The 23,515-nt window shown below is 43.5% G+C and overlaps 1 long non-coding RNA gene across 1 annotated transcript in view; it reads right to left on the bottom strand.

Annotated features, from left to right (window-relative positions):
- Window positions 1-11,280: 11,280 nt before the first annotated feature.
- The window catches only part of LOC126161625 (uncharacterized), a 1,324,793-nt gene continuing 1,312,558 nt past the window's right edge, over window positions 11,281-23,515 (bottom strand). Inside the window, exon 6 of the long non-coding RNA XR_007534935.1 lies at window positions 11,281-11,356. This is a non-coding gene — a long non-coding RNA (uncharacterized LOC126161625). The remainder of the gene's footprint in view (window positions 11,357-23,515) is intronic.

The raw sequence follows: 23,515 nt of genomic DNA, 5'->3' as shown, positions 1-23,515 counted from the left end.
AACCAGCCAGTCGCCATATGAGCGTTCGTCCAGTGATTTCATAGTTACCCACATACGTTGAAACAAAGTTTTCAATTATTATGGACATTGAGGGACCCAATATAGCTAAACGGTTTCATGAGAAGAACGAAATGGTAACCGTGAGTTAAGAATGCAAAGATGAAAACTAAAGTTTCTGACCTCGACAACTGGGTCATTAGAGACGATTCGTATTCGTGGCTTAATTTCTGCCGAAAGTGGGGGAGAGATCCTAGCAAAAGAAAAGCTATGAAGGCGTCATGAATCATGTCTGATTAGCTGTTGATAAATAAAAGTACGTATTCTCGCTTTAACAAAATGTGTGATAGGCTGCTTTGTGCGTTCGAATACCGGTCCGGCACACTGTTTTATCAATCAGGAACTTCCATTCGCAAATTTTTTACACGCTATGAATATTCTATTTCCGTGTTGCATTTCTGTTATTGGGAATTAATGTGTAGTGTGCCATGGATAGTAGACAGAATTTCAGTGTGTTCTAGAATGCGTTGTACGAGCTTAAACATGCCCTTCAAATGGGTATTTTTAACTTACATCTATGTTTACTCCACGAAGTAGAGGAAACAAAACACTGGTGGAACATGCTAAATCGAAATATTATCATAATATAATCCATTAACACAATTAATACGTGACATTATCTTTTAAAATGTTGCTAATTTTAAATTTGTTACTTTATTTTTTTATTCCGTTAAGTATTACAACGAGAGTTGCACAAGACAATTTAGATTAAATACAGATACGTTTCAGAAACACAGTGGTTTCAGACGGGCCATATTAATATGAGAGAGTCCGTAAGTTGATTATACGGTACGACACACACACACACACACACACACACACACACACACACACACACACACACACACACAGTGAGGTCAAGAATACTTTCGTATAAGATCGCGTCCAGACATGAATTACGTTGTAGAATAGATGGTATCTGGTACCATGTTTATTTTAATGAGCAAAACTATAAATTTCTGTTCCTAGTCATTTGTTGAAAGATGTTTATTCTGTGATGTGCTCAGTAATCTCTCACATGTTTCTAAAATCGATGTCAAATTATGAATTTATAAAATAGTGTAAAAAGCAACAGGCAAATACACCTACGTCATATTTATTATGAATAAATATAGCAATAATTAACATTACATACCCTACAAAGTCGGCCGCGGTGACCGAGCAGTTCTAGGCCCTTCAGTCCGGAACCGCGCAGATGCTACGGTCGCAGGTTCGAATCCTGCCTCGGGCATGGATGTGTGTGATGTCTTTAGGTTGGTTAGGTTTAAGTGGTTTTAAGTTCTAGGGGACTGATGACCTTAGATGTTAAGTCCCATAGTGCTCAGAGCCATTTGAACCATTTTTTACCCTACAAATTTTGTCTACAGACTGTAAAAATGACATTTCTGAGAAAAGTTCCCTCTTTAGTCTCCTGCATTCCTGACAGACAGCATGTCCTGCTTTGTCAACAGTCTTTCAGAAGCTGAAACATCTCAATCATTTGCACTTTATCTTTGGATAGGTAGGGCCGATAATGTAATTCCATGCGTCTAATGGATCTTGTTTAATAAGTACAAGGTGATCTTTCAGATAGTAACTGAGCTGTGATGAAGGGCCCCTTTCTGTTCCAGTTTGCAAATTATTCTTTTCTTACACTGTTTTATAATGTTCACTCCATAAACCTAATTTTATTCTTGTGTTGTCCCATAATATAATAATGTATTGCTCACAGTAATTGTCACCACGAAAGTATGAACTGAATGAATAACGAAAGTCGTGGGTTCAAGCTTAGCTAAAAAAACACGCAATTTTCTTGCCCTTTGTTACGGCAATATTACTCCCCTCCCATCTCCCCCTTCCCGACTGCCCCGACTCAAGATCAAATTTGACTAGTTTTAAATGTGTTGCACTGATATCGTTACGAGACACAGATAGAAAAAAAGATATGTTTACATGATGAATAAATTACTGGCAGAGATAAAAAAGTAGCTCCGTTCTTTGTTTGGCTACATCGAAGGTCGATATTTTACCTATAGCACAGAAGTTACTGTGTTTTACAGGTTACAGTATCGATGTTGAAATATCGATGTTAAAGTCGTAGCATCGATATTCTGTACATGTGAGTAGTGATGTTGAACGAACATCCCTATCATCGATTAAAATTACTTGATAGTTGACGCCTGTCACTTGCCGCTACAGTTCTGCCACTCGCCTGCCGGCTACCTCTCGGTTATAGGCGACTCACTGAGACGCCCTGTTAACAGCTTATTTTAAGTGACCAATGAATGACTTTCGGAACACGAGCCATTTTGTAGCCCTGAATTTAAACTCATGTCCCAAGCTAGCCACAACCTTGTGATGTGCAGTGTATCCCAGAAAACGGCGATCGACAATCCGCGGCTGAACTAAAATCACGATTGCTTCTTTCTAAAGCAGACCTCTACGACCAAACTGAATGCAGAAAAAATTCAGTTTCAGGCCTAAAAGCAAAACTGTAAATTCTCGCTATCATTGTTTACCTGAAACTATTATCACATTGTCTACGCGAGCTAGCGCGTTTAGCAATCGATGGAGGAGTCCTGGTTGGGACTTGGCTGCAGATTATAGGCGGCACACGCAGATTTCAAACGAAAAAAGAATTACCGGGAGAAAAATAAGAGCAAATAAAAAGTCAGTACCACGGTAAAAATGACGTGCAAAATATTAGAAATAGAAAGATACATTTAAACAAATTAACTGAACGAAAATAATAATCAAAGCGGACCACGTGGCCGAGCGGTTCTAGGCGCTTCAGTCTGGAACCGCGCGACCGCTACGGTCGCAGATTCGAATCCTGCCTCGGGCATGGATGTGTGTGATGTCCTTAGGTTAGTCAGGTTTAAGTAGTTCTAAGTTGTAGGAGCTGATGACCTCAGATGTTAAATCCCATAGCGCTCAGAGGCATTTGAACCATTTAATAACCAAAGTCCTTTGATTAGATTTAGAAATTTAAAAAAATGGTGCATTTGACTAGATTCTAATCCATAACTTTCTGGAAATCAGCTTTATGCGATAACCATTGCGATACGCCACAATAATTGGCTACTTGGTTGTAATTTATGTCTGTGGTGACCCAGTCGCCATGGTGATACGGTCTTCAAAAATTCTGCTTCAAGCAGTAATGTAAGCCGATATCTGTGATTATAACTGTATATGTGACGCTGAATCGCGTCTTGTGCGGAAATAGCCTATAGTGTTTGGTTAGTGCTGCGTATGAAAGGTGTGTCTTTCATTACGATAGTTGTGTAAGCGTCTTGCTTTTGGTGTGGTTGTCATGTGTGACCAAATACGAAATAAAAGCGCCAGACCCATGATTCGGGAGTCAAACACATCAAGGAAATAAGCCGGACAAGGAATTGGAAGCGAAATCCCCAATCGTTGTGACAGTTCGGCAACAGCGAACAGTTCGGGCATGACGTTGACCGCTGTGACTGGAGGAAACCAGCTACAGTGCATGGAGTAAGTATCAAGCAATTTTAATCGGGCTATACATTCTATTTCACTCTGTTCCGCTGAACGGCCTGTGTGAATGCCGCCTTCCAAAACGCAATGTCCGATGATCTGCCGCGCAGTGTGAGTGGGCGTTTACTGAGAAGACGCAGGGGTCCCGGCACGTAGGGAGCGAGGCGAAGCAGCGGCCAGGAGGAGGCGCGGCTACCGTTACCGTTAGGCCCTCCCCCACCACTACCGGTCGCGGTCGCGGAGAACACTTCGCCACGGCCGAGGAGGGCCATCCGGCGTAGCTTACATCGCAGCCCGGCTCCTACTTGTTTTCTTTATAGTTATTTCATCCCCCTCGCCCCTTACGGTCGAGGATGTGGGCTGCTAGCAGTACAGTATCCCGCTCTTCAGCTTACAACATTTATAAAAATTATTGAATGAATGGCGAAACTTATATATAGACACAAAAATTTAAAAGAATTTACAACACAATGTAGAGGACATTACAAACATAGAGAGTGGTTTTCTTCGTTTAAAGATTAAGGAGGAAAGAAAAAAGTCTGACAGGTAAAGATAAAAAGACCAACATGGACATTTAAAACTTTAAAATGAAATTAAAATGGCAACACTCGTTAAAATGAAGCAATGCCCTTTCACTAAAGAGCTGAAGGACATGCGCTGGGTGAAGAAGCCGTGGGAAGATTAAACGTCTGGGTGATAGTAGATGTAAGTTTATAAGCCGCCGGGTGGTATCTGTAGAAAGAGGGTGGGGGTTAAGGTAGATATTGTGAAAGACGGAAAGGAAGGGAGAGTGTGATGGGTGGACAGGGCCATACTATCAGGAGAGTAAGGGAGGGAGTGAAATGGAGAGAGAGGAGGGAGGGGGGGGGGAATGTGATATGGAGTGGAAATAAGTGGGAAAAGCTGTAGCTAGTAGGATGGATACATATCGGGAGGATTTCATTGTCTGGGAGAGGGAGTCGGTTGAAGTTGCGTTGGGACATGTTACGGAATGTGCATAGGTGTAGGGGCAGGGGGACGCGTTCGTAAAGGACATCACACACATACATGCCCGAGGCAGTATTCGAACCTGCGACCGTAGCGGTCGCGCGGTTCCAGACTGTAGCGCCTAGACATGAGGATTATTGGAATGTAATTCGCAGGTAGTATTGGAGATGCGGAGGTGTTCGATGTGGATGAGGAGGGGTGGGAATTTGATGAGACGGTAGAGGATCCACGTAGGGGAAGGTAAACGGATGTACACGGCTTTCGAGGATTTGGATGGACTTGTAGAACTTTGCTGAGGTGGAGATCCATGCAACATGTGCATAGTAGAGGATAGCTGGATCAGGCTTTAGGAGGTGTGGAGAATGGTAGAGGGTCTGTTAGTAGTTTTAGTTTATTGCGGGCCGGCTTCTGCATGCTCTGAAGCGTGATGACAACGCAAAAACGAACTGGGCTCTGCAGACACAAGAGACTGGCCAAGCGTTGACGAAAGGCTCAACGTTCATGACGTCGACGATACTACGCCCGCCGGTCCACGCGCTACGATTTGTAGGCGCATACATCAATCGCCGCAAGTTTCGTGTAGTACATTTACAGGATTTATTCTGCTGTCAGCTTCCTGTGGACCCACTGACGTCACTTCACTCTGGACGGCACGGAACAGGATGGAACATCAAAATATTTCGTTATGATTTTCAAACGGTGGCATCTGCAAAGACGCCAGTGGAATGTAATTCCCCCTTAAAACTGCTCAGGAAGAGAGCTTTGGTTTTGAAGTTTCTGGTATCAATGGAACGTAACCATTCTCGGTGCGCTTAATGTTGTAGCAGTGGATTTTGTGCTTTCGTGTCAGTGTTACACTGATCCTATCGGAATAATATTAGTCAAATTCTCCACTCGCGTGTGCAGGATATGTCAGTAGCTGACGCAGAAATGGTTTATTAATACTATAACTGTGGGTACAACTACTGAAATGAGCTTTTTCGTCACTATACACGTTTCGTTCACATAAAATATCGCCAATGATAAGAATATTCTCGTTCAATTCCAGGCTACAATGGAGATGGCGTCTCCATGCAAGTTTCACTAGAAACGAGTTTGACGTCCCGTCGACAGAGCGATCATTAGGTCTCGTAGCACAAAGTCAGATTAGGGAAGGGTGGGGAACGAAATCGGTTAACCCCATTTCAAAGCAACCACTCCGGCATTTGCCTTAAGAGATTTTGGGACATCACAGAAGACCTAAATCCGAATGGCCGGACGGGGATTTCAACCGTCGTCCTCCCGAATGCGAGTCCAGTGTGTTGATCACTGCGCCACCTCTCTCGGTCGTTTCGAGAGAATTTCCTCCTCTCTCACCGGTGCTATGTAAGAAACAAAAGATAATAGGAGATCAATTGGGCGGCCAATGAACGGATCAGGGGCAGCGCCGGGATGGAAGAGAGCGAGGTGAAGGGACGATTCCCCTGTGTCCGGCCTCAACACGTTGTGGGGCTTCCTCCCAGCTGCCTACTTGTACTTGAGCATCGGTAATACGACCGTGAGGCGGCATGACGTGATCCCGTTGTCTGTCTCTCTAGCTCGCGCTGCCTGTTAACTATTCGCTCCGCGGTGATCGCATCGCAGTTCGTGGGAAGTGCGTGACGTCATTTCTTCGCGAGCTGGGTGTCCACTCGTGGGACATTCGAGCGGCACATTTGCGCGAGCGCCTTGTTTTCTCACCGATCCCTTGGACGTAAGCCTCCAGCTCACGTAAGGCTTCTAAGATAGCCGTAACATTTGTCGCAAGCAGTAGCTGTGTTTCAAGCCACTTTGTACAGCCGTGTTCCTAGTAATATTGCGGTAACGCCCCTAAGGGCCTCTTCACTTAACAGTCATAATCAAGCCCAACAGGCAGAGGATAACTAAATCAGATATTCAAAAGTGTTATTGAGTGATGTTCGGTAAATAGTCTATCACTTAACTTAGACAAAACATAGTTCACTCATCTGATTTGATGCATTAGAAATGGTTTATGAAAGCCTGCGACTGTGAAAACAATGAGTTTATTTATAAATAACTTTTTTGCTACCAGTCACAATTTTCTTTTATTTACATTTCACACGACGCGTTTCGGGAAGTGATTGCCATTCTCAAGTGTGTTTTCCTCTGTGTACGATGCCACTTTTCCGTAAAAAAATTACAGAAAAGGTATAGTACACAGGAAAAAACGCATTTCAAAATGGGAAGCGTTTCCCAAAACGAGTCGTGTAAAATGTAAATAAAATATCGTGACTTGTAGCAGAAAAATTATTTATAAACAAACCCGTACTTCAATCAATTCTCTACAAGGCAAGATATATCTCCATCAATAAAAATACTAGACAGAGGAATTGCGTATTTAGTTTGAATTCTTCCATTTATTGATGTCATGTGGAATAGTTATTTTAGTAGATACCATATCTACAAAAAAAAGTACGCTACTCATTGCAGAGAGACGTGCTGTAAGGGTGATATCTGATGTCTATTCTCGAATTTCTGGTCAGGAACAGTTTAAAAACTTAGACACAACAACAACAGTCTTTAAATATCGCTCTTATAAAGTTTGTTGTGAAGAACCAGGCACAAATTGAAAATAGTAGTGAAACCTTCCCGTCTCCTCTCTATCTCTTTTGTAATTGACAACCTTCCCTTTTACAACAAACTATGTAACCTTTTCTTAGGATTTCGATCCCTTGCTTAATAATAAAAAATGAAATCTTCCCTTTCAAATTTATTCTCTTTCTCTATCTTCGCATACAAATTTAATTGCTGCTTATTAAAAGTGATTTTCTGATTATTTCGACGAAACATAGAATGTGTCGTCGTCGTGGCCCTCAGTCGTTATCTGCAATAACCCAAAACTGTTCCTTACCTTTTTTACTGTTACTGGATCGCCATCAGACTGCTACATCGAACTGCGACATGAATATACTTACTCTGTTTTACTATACTCTATTAGCTGCTGGTGGGCTTTCATAATAAGTGGCTGTATTTATTACCAAAGCTGACGTTATTCTTTAATAGCAAAGCTGACGTTATTCTATAATTAATTTGATTGAAATTACGTAATTCATAATTAAACTTTTTCTTGACAACAATAAAATTTTGCAAAGTTTTACGTTGATGGTTTTTGGGATGGATTATATTTAGAAATGCAATATTGCTGGCAAAAGTTAATTATATTCTGAACGAAATGATTTTACAAACGTTTAAATGGGACTTATTTTTTACAATAATCTTTCAACTAGCAATGCGCAAACATACCTTCAGTAGTCTTGAGTTTCTCAAGAAATTAATTCAATAATATTAGTTCCTCTTATTATAATAGTTAGCTGATGTCTCTGTACATCCGTTTATAATCTCTTGTAAATCATAGCTAGTGGCTGGCAGGCACACCGCTCCTCTCAACCTCGCTTCAGACCTGCTACCGACTCGCTTCTCTTCTCGCTTCCTACTGACTTCCTACGAACGCTAAGTGCCGTTTCTCCTGCCAACAATGCTTTCTGGTGCAGGCAATCCCTGCTACCATTACAAAATGTATTAATACACTGTCTTTCCGCTCTTTTCTTAAAATGTATCCATACGTGGTCTCTCCCGCACTTTTAAAAATTATATCAATTTGCGGTCTCTCTTGTCAACAATACTTTGGTGCAGACATTCCCTGCTACCACAATTATTTCCAACATGACAAATATTAATTATTCCTACTTAATCCTATTAATAAAATATAAACATCTTTCATAAATTGTGATTTGACAATAAACAATAGAAATACACACGTCTTACAGTAGTAGCATGCACAAATATACCGCTACAAACATGAACAGCCTCCACTATCCACAATTTAACCTTGCTCTTGCAAAGAACGAGCGAAGTATGCAACCATAAAAATATTTGGCCACCTCCGTTCTGAGTTAAAGGTGCTGGCAGACAACGAAAGTTTTAAAACCTAACTAAAACCATTTCTGCTCGACAACTCATTCTACTACATAGTGAATTCCTTAATGGGAAGTGGGTGACACATATCACATTTTGTAGTAGATAAAGATTTTTTTTTAAATCTCTGTTTTCATAGAGAAAATACTCTTATGTCTTACTGGTAAAGGTATTGACACGTTTCATAGCGTAATGACATGTTGAGATTATGATCCGTGGAACTCGGAAAAAAACTAAGCACCAATTTCCCGAGAAACCTGCCATCAGAAAGTGCAAAGCTAACAGAAGAATCATGAACTCTGTAAGAAATTGTAACCTGCACTTACAAATGTCTGTGAGCATCACCATAAACCCAAGTTTATTATCATCAGATAAACTACCTAACTAATATGGAGCTGACGGCATGGTGTATATACCAAATGCCAATAAATTTAAAGAAGTGCAGAAGGCTATCACTCTATCCTCATCTACTGGCTGCTGCGGCTGCACCCGAAGCAATGAAAGATTGTGAACATAGTTTAATACCAGACGCTCCCATTCAGTTGCTAGCACAAGGAGCAGTATGGAAAAAAAAAAAAAAAAAAAAAAAAAAAAAAAAAAAAAAAAAAAAAAAAAAAAAACGGGCGTACTGTTTAAAGGCTGGGAAGCGAAAGAATGCTTCAACAGGCGTGACTATAGGAAGCACTTCTTCGGCAAGATATTTGTGCAGTAATAGTGCGAAAAGTATCCCAGAGCCGGTTGATACAGACGAATAAAACTCACTCCGATAAAAGAGCTCCACTGGCACCACATATTGATTTGCTAATTACATTCACATACATACGCAGATAGAGATAATGATTCAAAAAGAATGTACGACAAAAATTGTCAATGTTCTCATACTATACACTTGAAGTTCTTGCCAGATACGCAGTGAGGTGTTTCATATGATTTAACTGGCGAAAAACGAAATGAGAAACAAGGAAACCAAAATATCTCGACGCGAATACGTGCTGAATTTTCGTAAAATAAGTGAAAGTGCTCCCTCTATCCTTCGACCAGATCAGAGGAAATGCAAATATTGCTACGACAGGCGAGTAATTCCTGATTAACTCGGAAACGGCGCAACGTATCGAATTTTTTCTTAACTATTATTTCTCAGCACAAGCTATCCTGTAACTCGCTTACAAGCTTTTCAGACTGTTTCTGACCACCCCGTATATTGCAGCGAGTAACAGCTGTTTGGACTTATTAAACAAATATTTTTTTATATATGGCAATTGGCCACACCAGCAAAACTAATTGGTTTTTTATTCTGTTGCCTGATCTCTGGAATGAGTGATTGTGCGCTTTTGCGTGATTAACCACTCTGCCTTTCGCAGCTGAGTGCCTGGCAAAGTTAGGTTGAATTGTTGTTTCTATTTTCTGAACAATATTTTAACGATCGGCACAGCAGTATTCTTCAGGTGTTGCAAAAAAATGGCTCAAATGGCTCTAAGCACTATGGGACTTAACATCTGAGGTGATCAGTCCCCTAGACTTAGAACTACTCAAACCTAACTAACCTAAGGACATGACACACATCCAATGGCCGAGGCAGGATTCGAACCTGCTACCTAGCAGCAGCGCGGTTCCGGACTGAAGCGCCTAGAACCGCTCGGCCACAACTCGCTGTCTGGTCTTCAATTAGACTGTGAACTATTATTGTTGGACTGGCGCCGCTATTTATTACTGATGAAAGTTCGGTTCCCTCCCAACTTTTTCATCTCGACACCCTGTTAGGAAGGTTAGCGTGCTGAGAAGTCGCCTTTCTTCCGGCGACCTTTCCTCATTACGATACGTCTCATCGCCGTAGAGTGAAGTGATGTTGGCGAGATATAGTTCACAGTCTGGTTGGAGTCCAAGAAACGAATACACATAACAGCAAAACTCGTGGCACCTGGTAAAAAAAAAAAAAAAACAAAAAAAAAAAAACGGCTGGGCTGGGTGGGTAAACGAAATATTGTACATAAAACGGAAACGACAATTCGGCAGAACATCCGGAAGCACACCATTAATTAATCACGCCGAGAAAACCTGAGAGATAACATTTCTTTGCTCACTGCGTACGGTTGGCAAAACTGCGCGCATTAGTAGTCCTTCGTCATAGGTCTTCATAACGGGTTTCCTATGATCAAATGGCTCTGAGCACTATGGGACTGAACATCTATGGTCATCAGTCCCCTAGAACTTAGAACTACTTAAACCTAACTAACCTAAGGACAGCACACAACACCCAGCCATCACGAGGCAGAGAAAAACCCTGACCCCGCCGGGAATCGAACCCGGGAACCCGGGCGTGGGAAGCGAGAACGCTACCGCACGACCACGAGATGCGGGCAGTTTCCTATGACGTCATACGACTCTCCCTGCCGGGATAGCATGGATTCCTGTAATTTGGGTGTGATCGTGAGCATTGTGGCATCAAGTGTAAGTTATTTGCAGTTAATGTGCAGCTTCTGGTGAGACCGTGGTATAAGTAGCATATTAAAAGTATAGACCAAGTACGTTACCTTACATACTGGCCGAAATATGTGAATGAAATAGACCAATTTACCTAATACCACTAAACTTAGCAATTGATCAGGATGAAAGAAAATCATTATGCGCCAGCAGCGACCACTCAGATGCGTTACAACACCGCCTTGCCGCTTCCCACAGTTCTAATTAACTTGCTACGCAGCGCACGGCACGAGACTACTCAGTTCATTATTTCTGGTTCACACGGCTGCTCTTCCCAGAAGAGACGCGCCGTTTCGAAGCAGTGTGCGCTGAATGGCTTACCTCGTCAGAAGGAGCGGACGTGTGGAGTCAGCACCATCCGGTGTTGGGCCTGTGGTACAGCTGTCTGGGCGGCATCCTGCAACAAAAGCACGGCCGCGTTATTACCTGCAGGCGAGCAATCAGTGTCTTGTTGACAAGGACAGTTCGTTTGTACTGCCAAGAATACACTTGATAAACAGCAAAGAAAGAAATGGCCCTAGCTCTCCACTCGAATGGAAGGTTGGCTGTAGATTATGCCGCTCAACTGCAAGGTCTTCAAAGCCCGGTAATACGTTGGCGCGAATGTTAGCTCACTCGCAAACCAATTGCATTCATTTATACAGCGTGCAACGTGTAGAAGTACGGATACGTTATATGTGGTAGGCCTACCTTAATACGTCCAAACAGCAATGTGTTGGCTGTTTTTTCACTGCGTCTAACATTGTTCCCACAAACACGACACTGTTTTCTACCCGATCGTAATTGCACTACAAAGCGGACTCCACCTGTCGGTATAGACTAACCATTTTGCGTCCACGTGTCAGCACTTCAAAACCCGACCTGCCGGCGGGGTAAAATAAGCTATAATGGCTTGCTGTTGCCACATGCATTGGAGGCAGCAGACAACCTAAACACGTACAACTTGAAATAGCTATAATTCTAAGTCTGCAAATGACGTAAATGGTGATGTAGTGTTTTTAAGAGTTGCATCCTCAGTCACCAATAGAAATATCTGCACTTACCACCGGTTACACACTGTACAAAAACGTCAAAAGGTGAAAATCTAAGCCAATGTCTCGAATAAAAATATGCACGAGGTGTGGTCAAAAATTTTTCAACAGCTCCTCCAAAAAAGTTGCATAATGAATTTATAGTTTCTTTGGATTCCTGGTACACACTGAAACCTCCTCGCCACAGAACCGCGGCACGCCGCTTGACAAGCTAAAACAAAATAGTGGAGAACATTGCTAAAGCGGTTGGTTGGTTGATTTGGGGAAGGGGACCAAACATCGGTCCAATCGGATTAGCGATGGATGGGGAAGACAGTCGGCCGTGCCTTTTCGAAGGAACCATCCCCGCAATTGCCTGAAGCCATTTGGGGAAATCACGAAAAACCTAAATCAAGATGGCCGGACGCGGTTTTGAACCGTCGTTCTCCCGAATGCGAGTCCTGTGTGCTAACCACTGCGCCACCTCGCTCGCCGATTAAGTGTTCCGCAAACACTGAGACATAATTAAAATACTTAGTTTAGTAACGGAGGGAATAGGGAAATGTTTCGTAGGATGGGGTAGAAATAGTTAAAATTTGTAGACGCGCTCAAGGCCTGAGAATAGCAAGCACCTTCAAATGGATGTAGGTTATATTCGTTATGCAAAGATGAAAATTGGTTTTTCACAAAAGGAACTGGTAAAAGTTAAAAAAAAAACAAATTTGTGGCTGTAACCTATACTTACAAGGGAAGCAGAATCGAAAAGATGATACATACCACTACTTGCTGCTTGTACTCTTCACTGTACGTTGTGGTTACACTGCCACCTCACAAAAGACATTATTTACGTCAGAAATGTGCTGTGTTTACGTTGACATAATTTTTAAAAAACTGAACCTTTCCTTTTATCTTTGTACTCAACGTAAACGTAGCCTATCTCTGACAAAGTGACAGTGTAGTAATAATGTACAGTACAGAATAAAAGCAACAAGTAGCAGTATGCAGGATCTCTTCGATTCTATTTCTCTCGTTAACAGTGCCTTTTTCTGAAAAACCCATTTTATCATCAGCAAAATACGAATGATAACCTGCTTTTCTCTTGGTCTGCCGCTGTGAAAATGCGTCTGTGCTCTACGCTAACGCCAGGAACACAAAGGGACAATTATCTACCCGAAGATGTCGTGTGATCCATCGAAACACTTAGTAGGAAGATAAACAAGTGACAGGAGCACTAAGCTCTTTTATTTATACATGCTGTCAGAAACAGTCTAAACTGCTTGTACGGTTGTATTGGGGGCGGTTGTGCTGAGAAGTTACTGTTAAGAAAAAAATTCTATACTTTGAACCGTTTGCGAGTTTTTAGTATTTAAGCTATCCGATCAAGTCGTCGCGCGCGCAGAATCAAGCAGCCTGCCAGTGGCTGTCTGTTCTTCGTTTAGTTTCCTAAAACCGAACAAACAGTTTTTTCTCACCTAGCATAAATTCATCACTTCCCAAGAAGGCACGTTTTAACGGGTAATGAGCTTATCAACAAATGGTAACTCAAGGACCCAAAGATCTCTGCGCATTACCGCACTTCAGCACGAGCAAGTGCTCGAATTTGCGCGCGCAACGACGTGACTGGCTAACTTAAGTGCTAAATAACTCGTAAACGTCGCAGAGTATCGACTTTTTTTCTTAACAGTTATTTCTCAGCGAACCCTCCACTGCAACAGCCTTACAAGCTTTTCAGATTGTTTCCGACCACCCTGTATTTGTCAACAATCACAGCCCTGAATGCTATCCTTTGTGGATGGAATATACAGGGTGTCCTAAAAGTCTTTCTCTGATTACATAAATTGATAACTCAGGCTAGAAGTAAGATACAAATATGAAACTTGTGTCGAATTGTTTACAACTATCAAAGTTTCTTTCTGTTTTAGGTTCGCAGTACGTGAGTAGTGGATGAGGCGCAGTGCCCAAGAAGCCATGTTAACCAATCAGGAGAAGGCACAGTGTGTCCTGTGGTACCATGAGACACGATCACCAACCACAGTGCAGAGACACTTCCAGACAACATTTGGAAGGAATCCACCTGATGTCAAGAGCATTAAAGCCTGCTATGAGAAGTTCAAGAACACAGGATCGGTTGCTGACCTTCCGAGGTCTGGTCGACCAAGAACCTCAGCAGACAGGGTGGAAGCTGTAAGGCAGTCTTTTCTGCGAAGTCCGTAGAAATCGGTGCGCAGGGCCTCACGTGAATTACAGATGCCAAAAAGCTGTCTCCATGACATTTTACACAAATGTTTATTGTTTCGTGCATACAAAGTGCAAATCGTTCAGGCCTTGTTGCCCAATGACAGTACACGTCGATATGACTTTGCGGTCGAAATGCTATCACGTATTGAGGACGATGATGGTTATCTCAGACGAATTGCCTTTTCCGACGAAGCGACCTTTTTTGTCAGTGGACTAGTGAATCGCCACAATGTGCGCATTTGGGGTTCACAACCCCTGGCGAGGTCATGGAGTGCACCGCAGGCAGTCCAGAGGTGAATGTTTGGTGCGCGCGATCGAATTACAGGGCCATTCTTCTTCGCCGAGGCTACTGTCGCATCTGCAGTGTATCTGGACATGTTGCAACTGTATGCTGTTCCTCAGCTGCTTCAGTATCACCCCGATGTCTTGTTTCAGCAAGACGGTGCACCGCCTCATTGGGGTTTGGACGTCCGTGCCTATCTCGATATGACTTTACCTGAGCGATGGATTGGTAGTGATGGGCCAACGGTTTGGCCTCCACATGGAGGCCTCTCCTCACATAACCCCATTAGACTTCTTTTTATGGGGGTTATGTCAAGGACGAGGTCTACCGAACACGTGTACCAGATCTTGAAACCCTGCGGCAACGGATAACTACAGTCGTTGAATCGATCCCACCAGTGATGTTGGCTAATGTGTGGACGGAAACTGAAAATCGCCTAGATGTGCTACGTGCTATCAAGGGTGCTCATGTGGAAGTTTACTGATGTGTGAAAAAAAAACTTTGATAGTTTGTAAACAATTAGACACCATTTTCATATTTGTATCTTACTTCTAGCCTGAGTTATCAATTTATGTAATCAGGGAAAGACTTTTCGGGCACGCTGTACATTAGTTTGGAGAGATGCACCGCAACAGTCTTCGGGCTGCAGATTTTAAATACTTCGATGGTTCCCTCAAGAGGTCCATGGCCGATTTCTTCCCTTGCCGTTGCCGAACTGAGCTGTTTCTGCTTCGCCGACCACAGGTCGAACCGCGAGTCGTGTGCGCTGCCTAGTCGTCAGCAGGCAGTGAAGGCCAGCGCAGGCCATGCCTCTGCAGCAGCGGCTGCGGCGACGTCTCAAGCCGGCTCGGCGCCGCCTGTTGCGAAAGAGGAAGTCATATCCTGCCTGATAGCAGCGGGGAGTGCAGCAAACACGGCGCGTCGTGCCGTGCCCAGGCAGCGAACGTCCCAGACCGAACTCTCATCTTACCTGCCAATGCTGCAGCTCGTCCGTAAATACGCAAGACGAATATGCGGCAAGTGTTGAGGCAGTACGGCCTGTTACACACTTATGCCGGTTAGGTTAGTTTTCCGTTCTTTTCCGGTGGCTGCTGACAACCGTGAGACGGTATTTCGGTATCTATTCGGTACCTAAAACACTCAAACGCCGAAGAAACTGGTATAGGCATGCGTATTCAAATACAGAGATATGTAAACAGGCAGAATACGGCACTGCGGTCGGCAACACCTAGGTAAGACAACAAGTGTCTGGCGCAGTTGTTAGATCGGTTACTACTGCAACAGTGGCAGGTTAGCAAGGTTTAAGTCAGTTTGAACATGGTGTTATAGTCGGCGCACCAGCGATGGGACACAGTATTTCCGAGATAGTGATGAAGTCGCTGCGGCCGGTAAAAGATCCTGCAGGAACGGGACCAACGACGACTCAAGAGTATCGTTCAGCATATCAGAAGAGCAACTCTTCCGCAAATTGCTGCAGATTTCAATCTCAGCCCATCAACAAGTGTCAGCGTGCGAACCATTCAAACAAAACATCATCGGTATGGGCTTTCGGAGCCGAAAGCCTACTCATGTAGTCTTGGTGACTACACGACACAAAGCTTTACGCCTCGCCTGGGCTCGTCAAACCGACATTGGACTGTTGATGACCGGAAACATGTTGCCTGGTCGCACGAGTCAGAGAGTCTCGTTCCAAATTGTATCGTGCGGATGGACGTGTACGGGTATGGAGTCAAACTCATGAATGCATGGACCCTGCACGTCAACAGGGGACTGTTCAAGCTGTTGGAGGCTACGTAATGGTGTGGGGCGTGTGAAGTGGGAGTCGCAGGTTCGAATCCTGCCTCGGGCATGGATGTGTGTGATATCCTTAGGTTAGTTAGGTTTAAGTAGTTCTAAGTTCTAGGGGGCTGATGTCCTCAGATGTTAAGTCCCAGAGTGCTCAGAGCCATTTGAACCATTTTTTTTAGTGACGTGGGAGTGATATGGGACCCCTGATATGTGTAGATACAACTCTGACATGTGCCACGTAGGTAAGTATCCTGTCTGATCACCTGCATCCATTCGTGTCCATTGCGCGTTCCTACGGACTTGGGCAATTTCGGAAGGACAATGCAACATCCCACACGTCCAAAATTGCTACGGAGTGGCTCCAGGAGCGCTCTTCTGAGTTTAAACACTTTCGCTAGCCATCAATGACCGTTATTGAGCATATCTTGGATGGCTTGCAACGTGCTGTTCAGAAGAGATCTGCATCCCCTCGCACTCTTACGGATTTATGGACAGCCCTGCAGGATTCATGATGTCAATTCCCACCAGCACTACATCAGACATTAGTCGACTCCATGCCACGTCGTGTTGCGGCACTTCTGTGTGCTCGTGGGGGCCTATACAATATTAGGTAGGTGTACCAGTTTCTTTGGCTCTTCAGGGTAGTAACAGTACAGTATCGGATGCTCCCTTGACATGAACAAGTTTCATCAGGTTTCTGTTAGGGGCAAACTCGTTTCCAGGGAACAGAAAGCAAATCACGGCGATCACACACACACACACACACACACACACACACACACACAAACACACAAACGGTTGAGTTTCTGTTCTAAAATGATAGCGAGTGGATCTCCTTAAAAATTATCTCTAATTTTGTGAAAGTTGTCGCATTTTTTCTGATAAAATGAGCGGTTTACCAGATATTGATGTGGAGCGGTGTATTTCTGCAGTGCAATCTATAACAGTGCTGTTGAACAAAACTTGTGGTATATAAGTTTAAAAAGAGGCAGGGAGCACAGACAGGCGTTTGTGTTGAAATTTTCATCGACTTTGATGAATTTAACTCGCTGAAAAATGGAATTGGGCAAGGACTGAATTTTTTTTTTTTTTTTTCCGAACAAGAGACGTACTACATTGGTATAGGTGGTAAACTCAGCGTGATTTTGAGGAAACGTAAAAGAAAATAATTTGAAAATCAAGGAAATAACCAATAACATTTATTTAAAGTACATATCAAACTGTAACACAGCACCATTGTCCTGCGATAAGTATCAAGGTAAAGGAAATTGTCAAGTCACTGAACCAACTTCGGACAGGAACTAATCTTTCAACTATTGAGCCTCTGTACGGAAGAAAACTAAAAACTAAACTCAACTTGATCCGAAGAGGCCCCGTATGACCCTAACGGTACTGACCGATCGCCGTGCCATCCTCAGACTTCAGGCGTCACTGGATGCGGAGATGAAGGGGCGTGTGCTCAGCACATCGCTCTCCCGGCAGTTTTCAGATTTCGTGATCGAAACAGATACTTCTCAGTTAAGTAGCTCCTCAGTTTGCCTCACAAGGACTGAGTGCGGCCCGCTTGCCAACAACGCTCGGTAGACCGAACGGTCAGCCATCCGAGTGCTATCCAAGCCCGACAGCGCTTAACTTCGGTGATCTGACGAGAACCGGCAAGGCCGCTGGTATATGAAAGAAAATACAGAGCCTAATATGAGCCGTGTGAGAACCGTTTATGTGTGAAAGGGTTTCATTCGTTTTCTGTTGCAACCAAAAAGGAACTGAACCGAATGAAACCACATTCACTATGTGATTAAAAGCATCCGGACCCTGGCTGAAAATGACTCACAAGTACGTGGCGCCCTCCATCGGTCATGCTGGAATTCAATATGGCATTGGCCCATCCTTAGCCTTGACGACAGCTTCCACTCTCGCAGGCATACGTTCAATCAGGTGCTGGAAGGTTTCTTGGGGAATTGCACCCCATTCTTCACGGAGTGCTGCACTGAGAAGACGTGTCGATGTCGGTCGCTGAGGCCTGGCACGAAGTCGGCGTTCCATAACATCCCAAAGGTGTTCTATAGGATTCAGGTCATGATCCTGTGCAAGACAGTCCATTACCGGGATTTTACTGTCGTGTAACCAGTGCACCACAGGCCGTGCGTTATGAATAGGTGCTCGATCGTGTTGAAAGATGCAATCGCCATCCCCGAATTGCTCGTCAACAGTGGGAAGCAAGAAGGTGCTTAAAACATCAATGTAGGCCCGTGCTGTAATAGTCCACGGAAAACAACAAGGGGTGCAAGCCCCCTCCATGAAAAACACGACCACACCATAACAGTACCGCCTCCGAATTTTACTGTTGGCGCTACACATGCTGGCAGATGACGTTCACCGGGCATTCGCCATACCCACATCCTGCCATCGTATCACCAAATTGTGTATCGTGATTCGTCACCCCACACAACGTTTTTCCACTGTTAAATCATCCAATGTTTACGCTCCTTACACCAAGCGAGGCATCGTTTGACATTTACTGATGTGATGTGTGGTTTATGAGCAGCTACTCGACCATGAAATCCAAGTTTTCTCACCCCCCGCGTAACTGTCATATTACATGCAGTGGATCCTGATGCAGTTTGGAACTCGTGTGATGGTCTGGATAGATGTCTGCCTATTGCACATTACGACCCTCTTCAACTGCCAGCGGTCTCTGTCAGTCAACAGACGAGGCCGGCCTGTACGCTTTTGTGCTGTACGTGTCCCTTCGCGTTTCCACTTATTATCACATCAGAAGCAGTGGACCTAGGAATGTTTAGGAGTGTGGAAATCTCGCGTACAGACGTATGACACAAGTGACTCCCAATCACCTGACCACTTTAGAAGTTCCGCTGAGCGCCCCATTCTGCTCTCTCACGATGTCTAATGACTACTGAGGTTGCTGATATGGAGTACCTGGCAGTAGGTGGCGGCACAGAGCACATAATATGAGAAACGTATGTTTTGGGGGTGTCCGGATACTTTTCATCAAATAGTGTGTTTGAGAAGCATGTCTAACTAAAGACGTTAGCGGTTCCAAAACCAAGACCGTCTACAGTGTTCACGTGAAAATAGGAGGGAACTTCGAAAAGTAATTGGCTTCAAATGGCTCTCAGCACTATGGGACTCAACTGCTGAGGTCATTAGTCCCCTAGAACTTAGAACTACTTAAACCTAACTAACCTAAGGACATCACACACATCCATGCCCGAGGCAGGATTCGAACCTGCGACCGTAGCGGTCTTGCGGTTCCAGACTGCAGCGCCTTTAACCGCACGGCCACTTCGGCCGGCGAAAAGTAATTACACATTAGCTGGGGTATAATGGGTAGTTAAGGAAAAAACTAGATAACAATGACAATTTTCAGTGTTGAGACTAAATCTATCTCAGTGAAAGATAAGCAAGGCGTGAACAACATATTTCAAGTATGAGGGCTTATTTTGATGGTGTAAATCATACTTAAGATGACTCAGCACTGTGCAATACACGGTATTCCCCACTCGGTGGGGACACAAAAGGGCAATGTGATATTTTCCGTCAAAGGTATGGCTCACCGGTACTCATGCAAGTCCTCTTCAATCGACCCTGTATTATCCTTATGGGCCCACTTCTCGCAAATTGCGGGTAAATACTTTACCCGATCATCTGATTTTCTAGTTGACGAGTAGATCTCTTTGCAAAGAAGAGAAGGCGTTTCATTCTCATCTTCAGAAGAGCTGTTTGACTCACAAGGCTTCAGACTCTTCTGACTCTTTTTATGGTCTAGTTTTTTAACCTGCGAGAAGATGCTTCCGTTGCACTGGAGCCGCGCGTGGTGACCGCGCGGTTTGAGGCGCCAAGTCACAGATTGCGCGGCCCCTCCCGCCGGAGGTTCGAGTCCTCCTTCGGGCGTGGGTGTGCGTGTTGTTCTTATTATAAATTAGTTTAAGTAGGTTTAAGTTAGTTTACGTAGTGTGTAAGTCTAGGGACCGATGACCACAGCAGTTTGGTCCCTTAGGAATTCACACACATCTGAACATTATTTTTTTTTTTTTGTTGCACTGAATTCATTTTTGTAGGGAGACTCCCTTATCACGGCGCATTTTCCTCTCCACCTGGAAAATGATGATCTCTCCTAATGAGGAAGTAGCTTCAGTCCCTCCGGTGATACAGTGAACCAAGACTATGTCTCCACGGACGAGAGAGTGGGGAAGAAGCAGTAACTGAATCTGTTGTGTTCTACGAATCTGGCATTATTCTTTCTGTTGTATCTTATGGTGGGAATTCCTCTTCATCATATGCATTTACATTAAACGGGAAAATACCAGTCTTTAAAACACAGATAGATCATTTTGCGTTTCTGCTTTTCTAATACAGGTAAGTACGAACAACTGGGCTGTTTGTTACTGTGTTGCCACTCTTACCGGATGGCTGTTATGCCGTATCTTAATTTTCTGACCATATAAAGCGTTTAACGACCCCATCTCAAATGAAAATATATATCTCTTCAATGAGGGATAATTAATCAAATTATTAGTGACAAAAATAATCTAAAAATTGGCCCAAAATAACTGTAGTCTAAATTCTGTATGTAATTATTAAACTGTATTTGTTAAAAAGTGTAACACAATAGTGCACCATTAAAAGCATACTCTTCTAACGTCACGCGTACTGTATAAGTTACACGCAACGAAGTTAAGTGGCAATATCAGGTATTTCCGTTTTGATCCCACTACTTCTACTGGGTTTTACCCTCGCTGCATCTTACCTGTAAAATTGCTTCTGCACAAGAAAGAAGGAGAAGAATCGTTCAACATGGCATATGTTTTTAAAGCCCGTTACAGGTATTCTTCACTGTATTACTAGTTTTAACTTGTAATACCACGGTGTAAGTTCCTAACTGAAAACAACATATCACGAAGTAAGATACTCACCTACAAAAATCTGAGAGATTATTTTGCTCAACTACACGTCTGGCACTACCAAGTCTCATGGCGGTACTGAAGATGGCGGCTGTTTTCATGGTCTAACGGGCAACAAACATTGTTACCAACTCGTACAGAAAAATATACCGAATTTCCCTACGATATGCCAAGTAACGTTTATTGATTGTTGCACGTCCTCATCGCTGGAAAGTCCCTTTGTCCTAAGATGTTCTTTCAGCTTGCCGCAAAGATGGAAACTGCATGGTGCAAGATCTGGTCTACCCGTTCAGCATCAGCCACGTCTGTGCTGCCTTGGTCAAATGCTGCGCACCATCTCATGACCCCTGAATGCGACAACGCGTTTGGTCCGCATACTATCAGACTTTCACGGTGAATCTGTGTCCTACTTAGACATTTTTCCCACAACGATCCTACTGTCCCGCTACTTCACCTTTCGGCTACGTTTCGAGGTGCTGTGCTATTTCAGTCGCACACTGTGATGCATCTGTTATCCGTACCGCAGTAAAACGGTGCCTACAGGAAACCCGGAACATGCACTCTCTTCTGACATTGCGCCACTCTTGTTACGCAATGGTCTTTGCATGGAACGACATGTATAGCTTACATTGCGAAGTCCCTAAGAAGAAAAATTTTTAATGTGCAGTATTTTCGATTGGCGGTGCTCACAAACTGCAATGTATTGCGCGATATTCACGATGGAAAACAGACCGGCAGCTGCAAAGGGAATCTGTTTTTTTGGTGCTTGCAAATTTATAGCTACATGATCTTCATCAAATCACACAATATCGCCTCAGGATATACAACGAGTCCCAGGAGGAGTGGTCAGCATTCACAGATATGACAGGAACTTTCACTTGAAGCAACAAACCTCATGTGCAGTATTCTGAACGGTTTCAGAGGCTGAACATATTTAATGTAAATTAGTTTTTGGGCTGGGAACATCTCAAGAGTATCTACACTAGACGATAGATTGGTCGTCGTAGTAAAATTAACTAACCACCAATGAACCGTATCACAGCTGTAATGTGACGTGTAATATAACGCATAGAAGCGAATGTGTTCAAAAACAAGTATTTTTCAATCAATCCATTGTACAATGCGTGTTGTAATGTTTACTAGCTGTTGTATGTATACATGTGTAAACCTGACAATGTATTGAACAGTACAGAAAATAAATAATAATCTACAAGTTTTCTACCTCGGAAACCATTCGGAATAAGGCCTGCGTCCGTATGAAGTTTTTTTGCTTGAAATGATCGTTTCTGTCTTATTTCTAAATACAGACCATTCCTCCTGGGACACCCTGTATATATGTATAATGCATCACGGTTCCATTCTTTCTTAAGTTTAAAAAACGTAACGTCAAATTTGCACGTAAATTTCTATCTTTGAAATGTCAGATATGGACGAAACTGCAGGTTATACTAAGCGATGGATGTCAGCTAGCAGCTTAATTTGAGAATCCAACACCTCTCCAAACACTTCTCTGTTGTCGTCAAATGCCAGACCTCGTCGATGAGTAAGACGTACGTGTCATCTACGTCGTTATATGGAATGATCGGAGCCACAGTTCTCACCATTACGTATTCTCAGATTAAACGGCAACTTAAGCACACTTCCTGTGGCACTGATAATTAGTTTCGAACGTAACACAAAGCAACTGGATTTTTGCGGCCACAGAATCACCCACTGCTGCCTGTAAGTGTTCGGCGGTTAGCAGTCCTATTCACTGATCTGTATCCGAAAACATTACATCTTCCTCTGATTCCTACTGCTAACATCCATATTGGTTAATGAGTTATCCTCGGAGTTTGTATGCACATAGATTGAAATCTCTAACAAGGTTTTCGTCGGTGTCAGTGTTTTTGGTTCAAATGGCTCTGAGCACTATGGGACTTAACATCTGAGGTCATCAGTCCCCTAGAACTTAGAACTACTTAAACCTAACTAACCTGAGGAGATCACACACATCCATGCCCGATGCAGGATTCGAACCTGCGACTGTAGCAGCAGCGCGGTTCCGGACTGAAGCGCCTAGAATCGCTCGGCCTCACCGGCCGGCGTCAGTGTTTTTCAGGCACATTTCCCACCAACGCGGGACAAACAGATAAACTAGTCTTCAAGCAGCATTCTAACAGAACAGATAAGTACAGACACGCGAGAACCTCCTGGTGCAATAAACGAGAGGTTATCAGTTCATCCAAATGGATGGGTCTCTTTCTACAGAATAAAGATTAGGAGTTAGTGCATAAAAAACTGCACGTGTTGCGCTCTACGGATATGTTACAAAG

Source organism: Schistocerca cancellata, chromosome 2 (genome assembly GCF_023864275.1).
Source record: "Schistocerca cancellata isolate TAMUIC-IGC-003103 chromosome 2, iqSchCanc2.1, whole genome shotgun sequence".
Lineage (NCBI taxonomy): Eukaryota > Metazoa > Arthropoda > Insecta > Orthoptera > Acrididae > Schistocerca > Schistocerca cancellata.
This window is presented reverse-complemented; position numbering and strand designations above follow the sequence as displayed.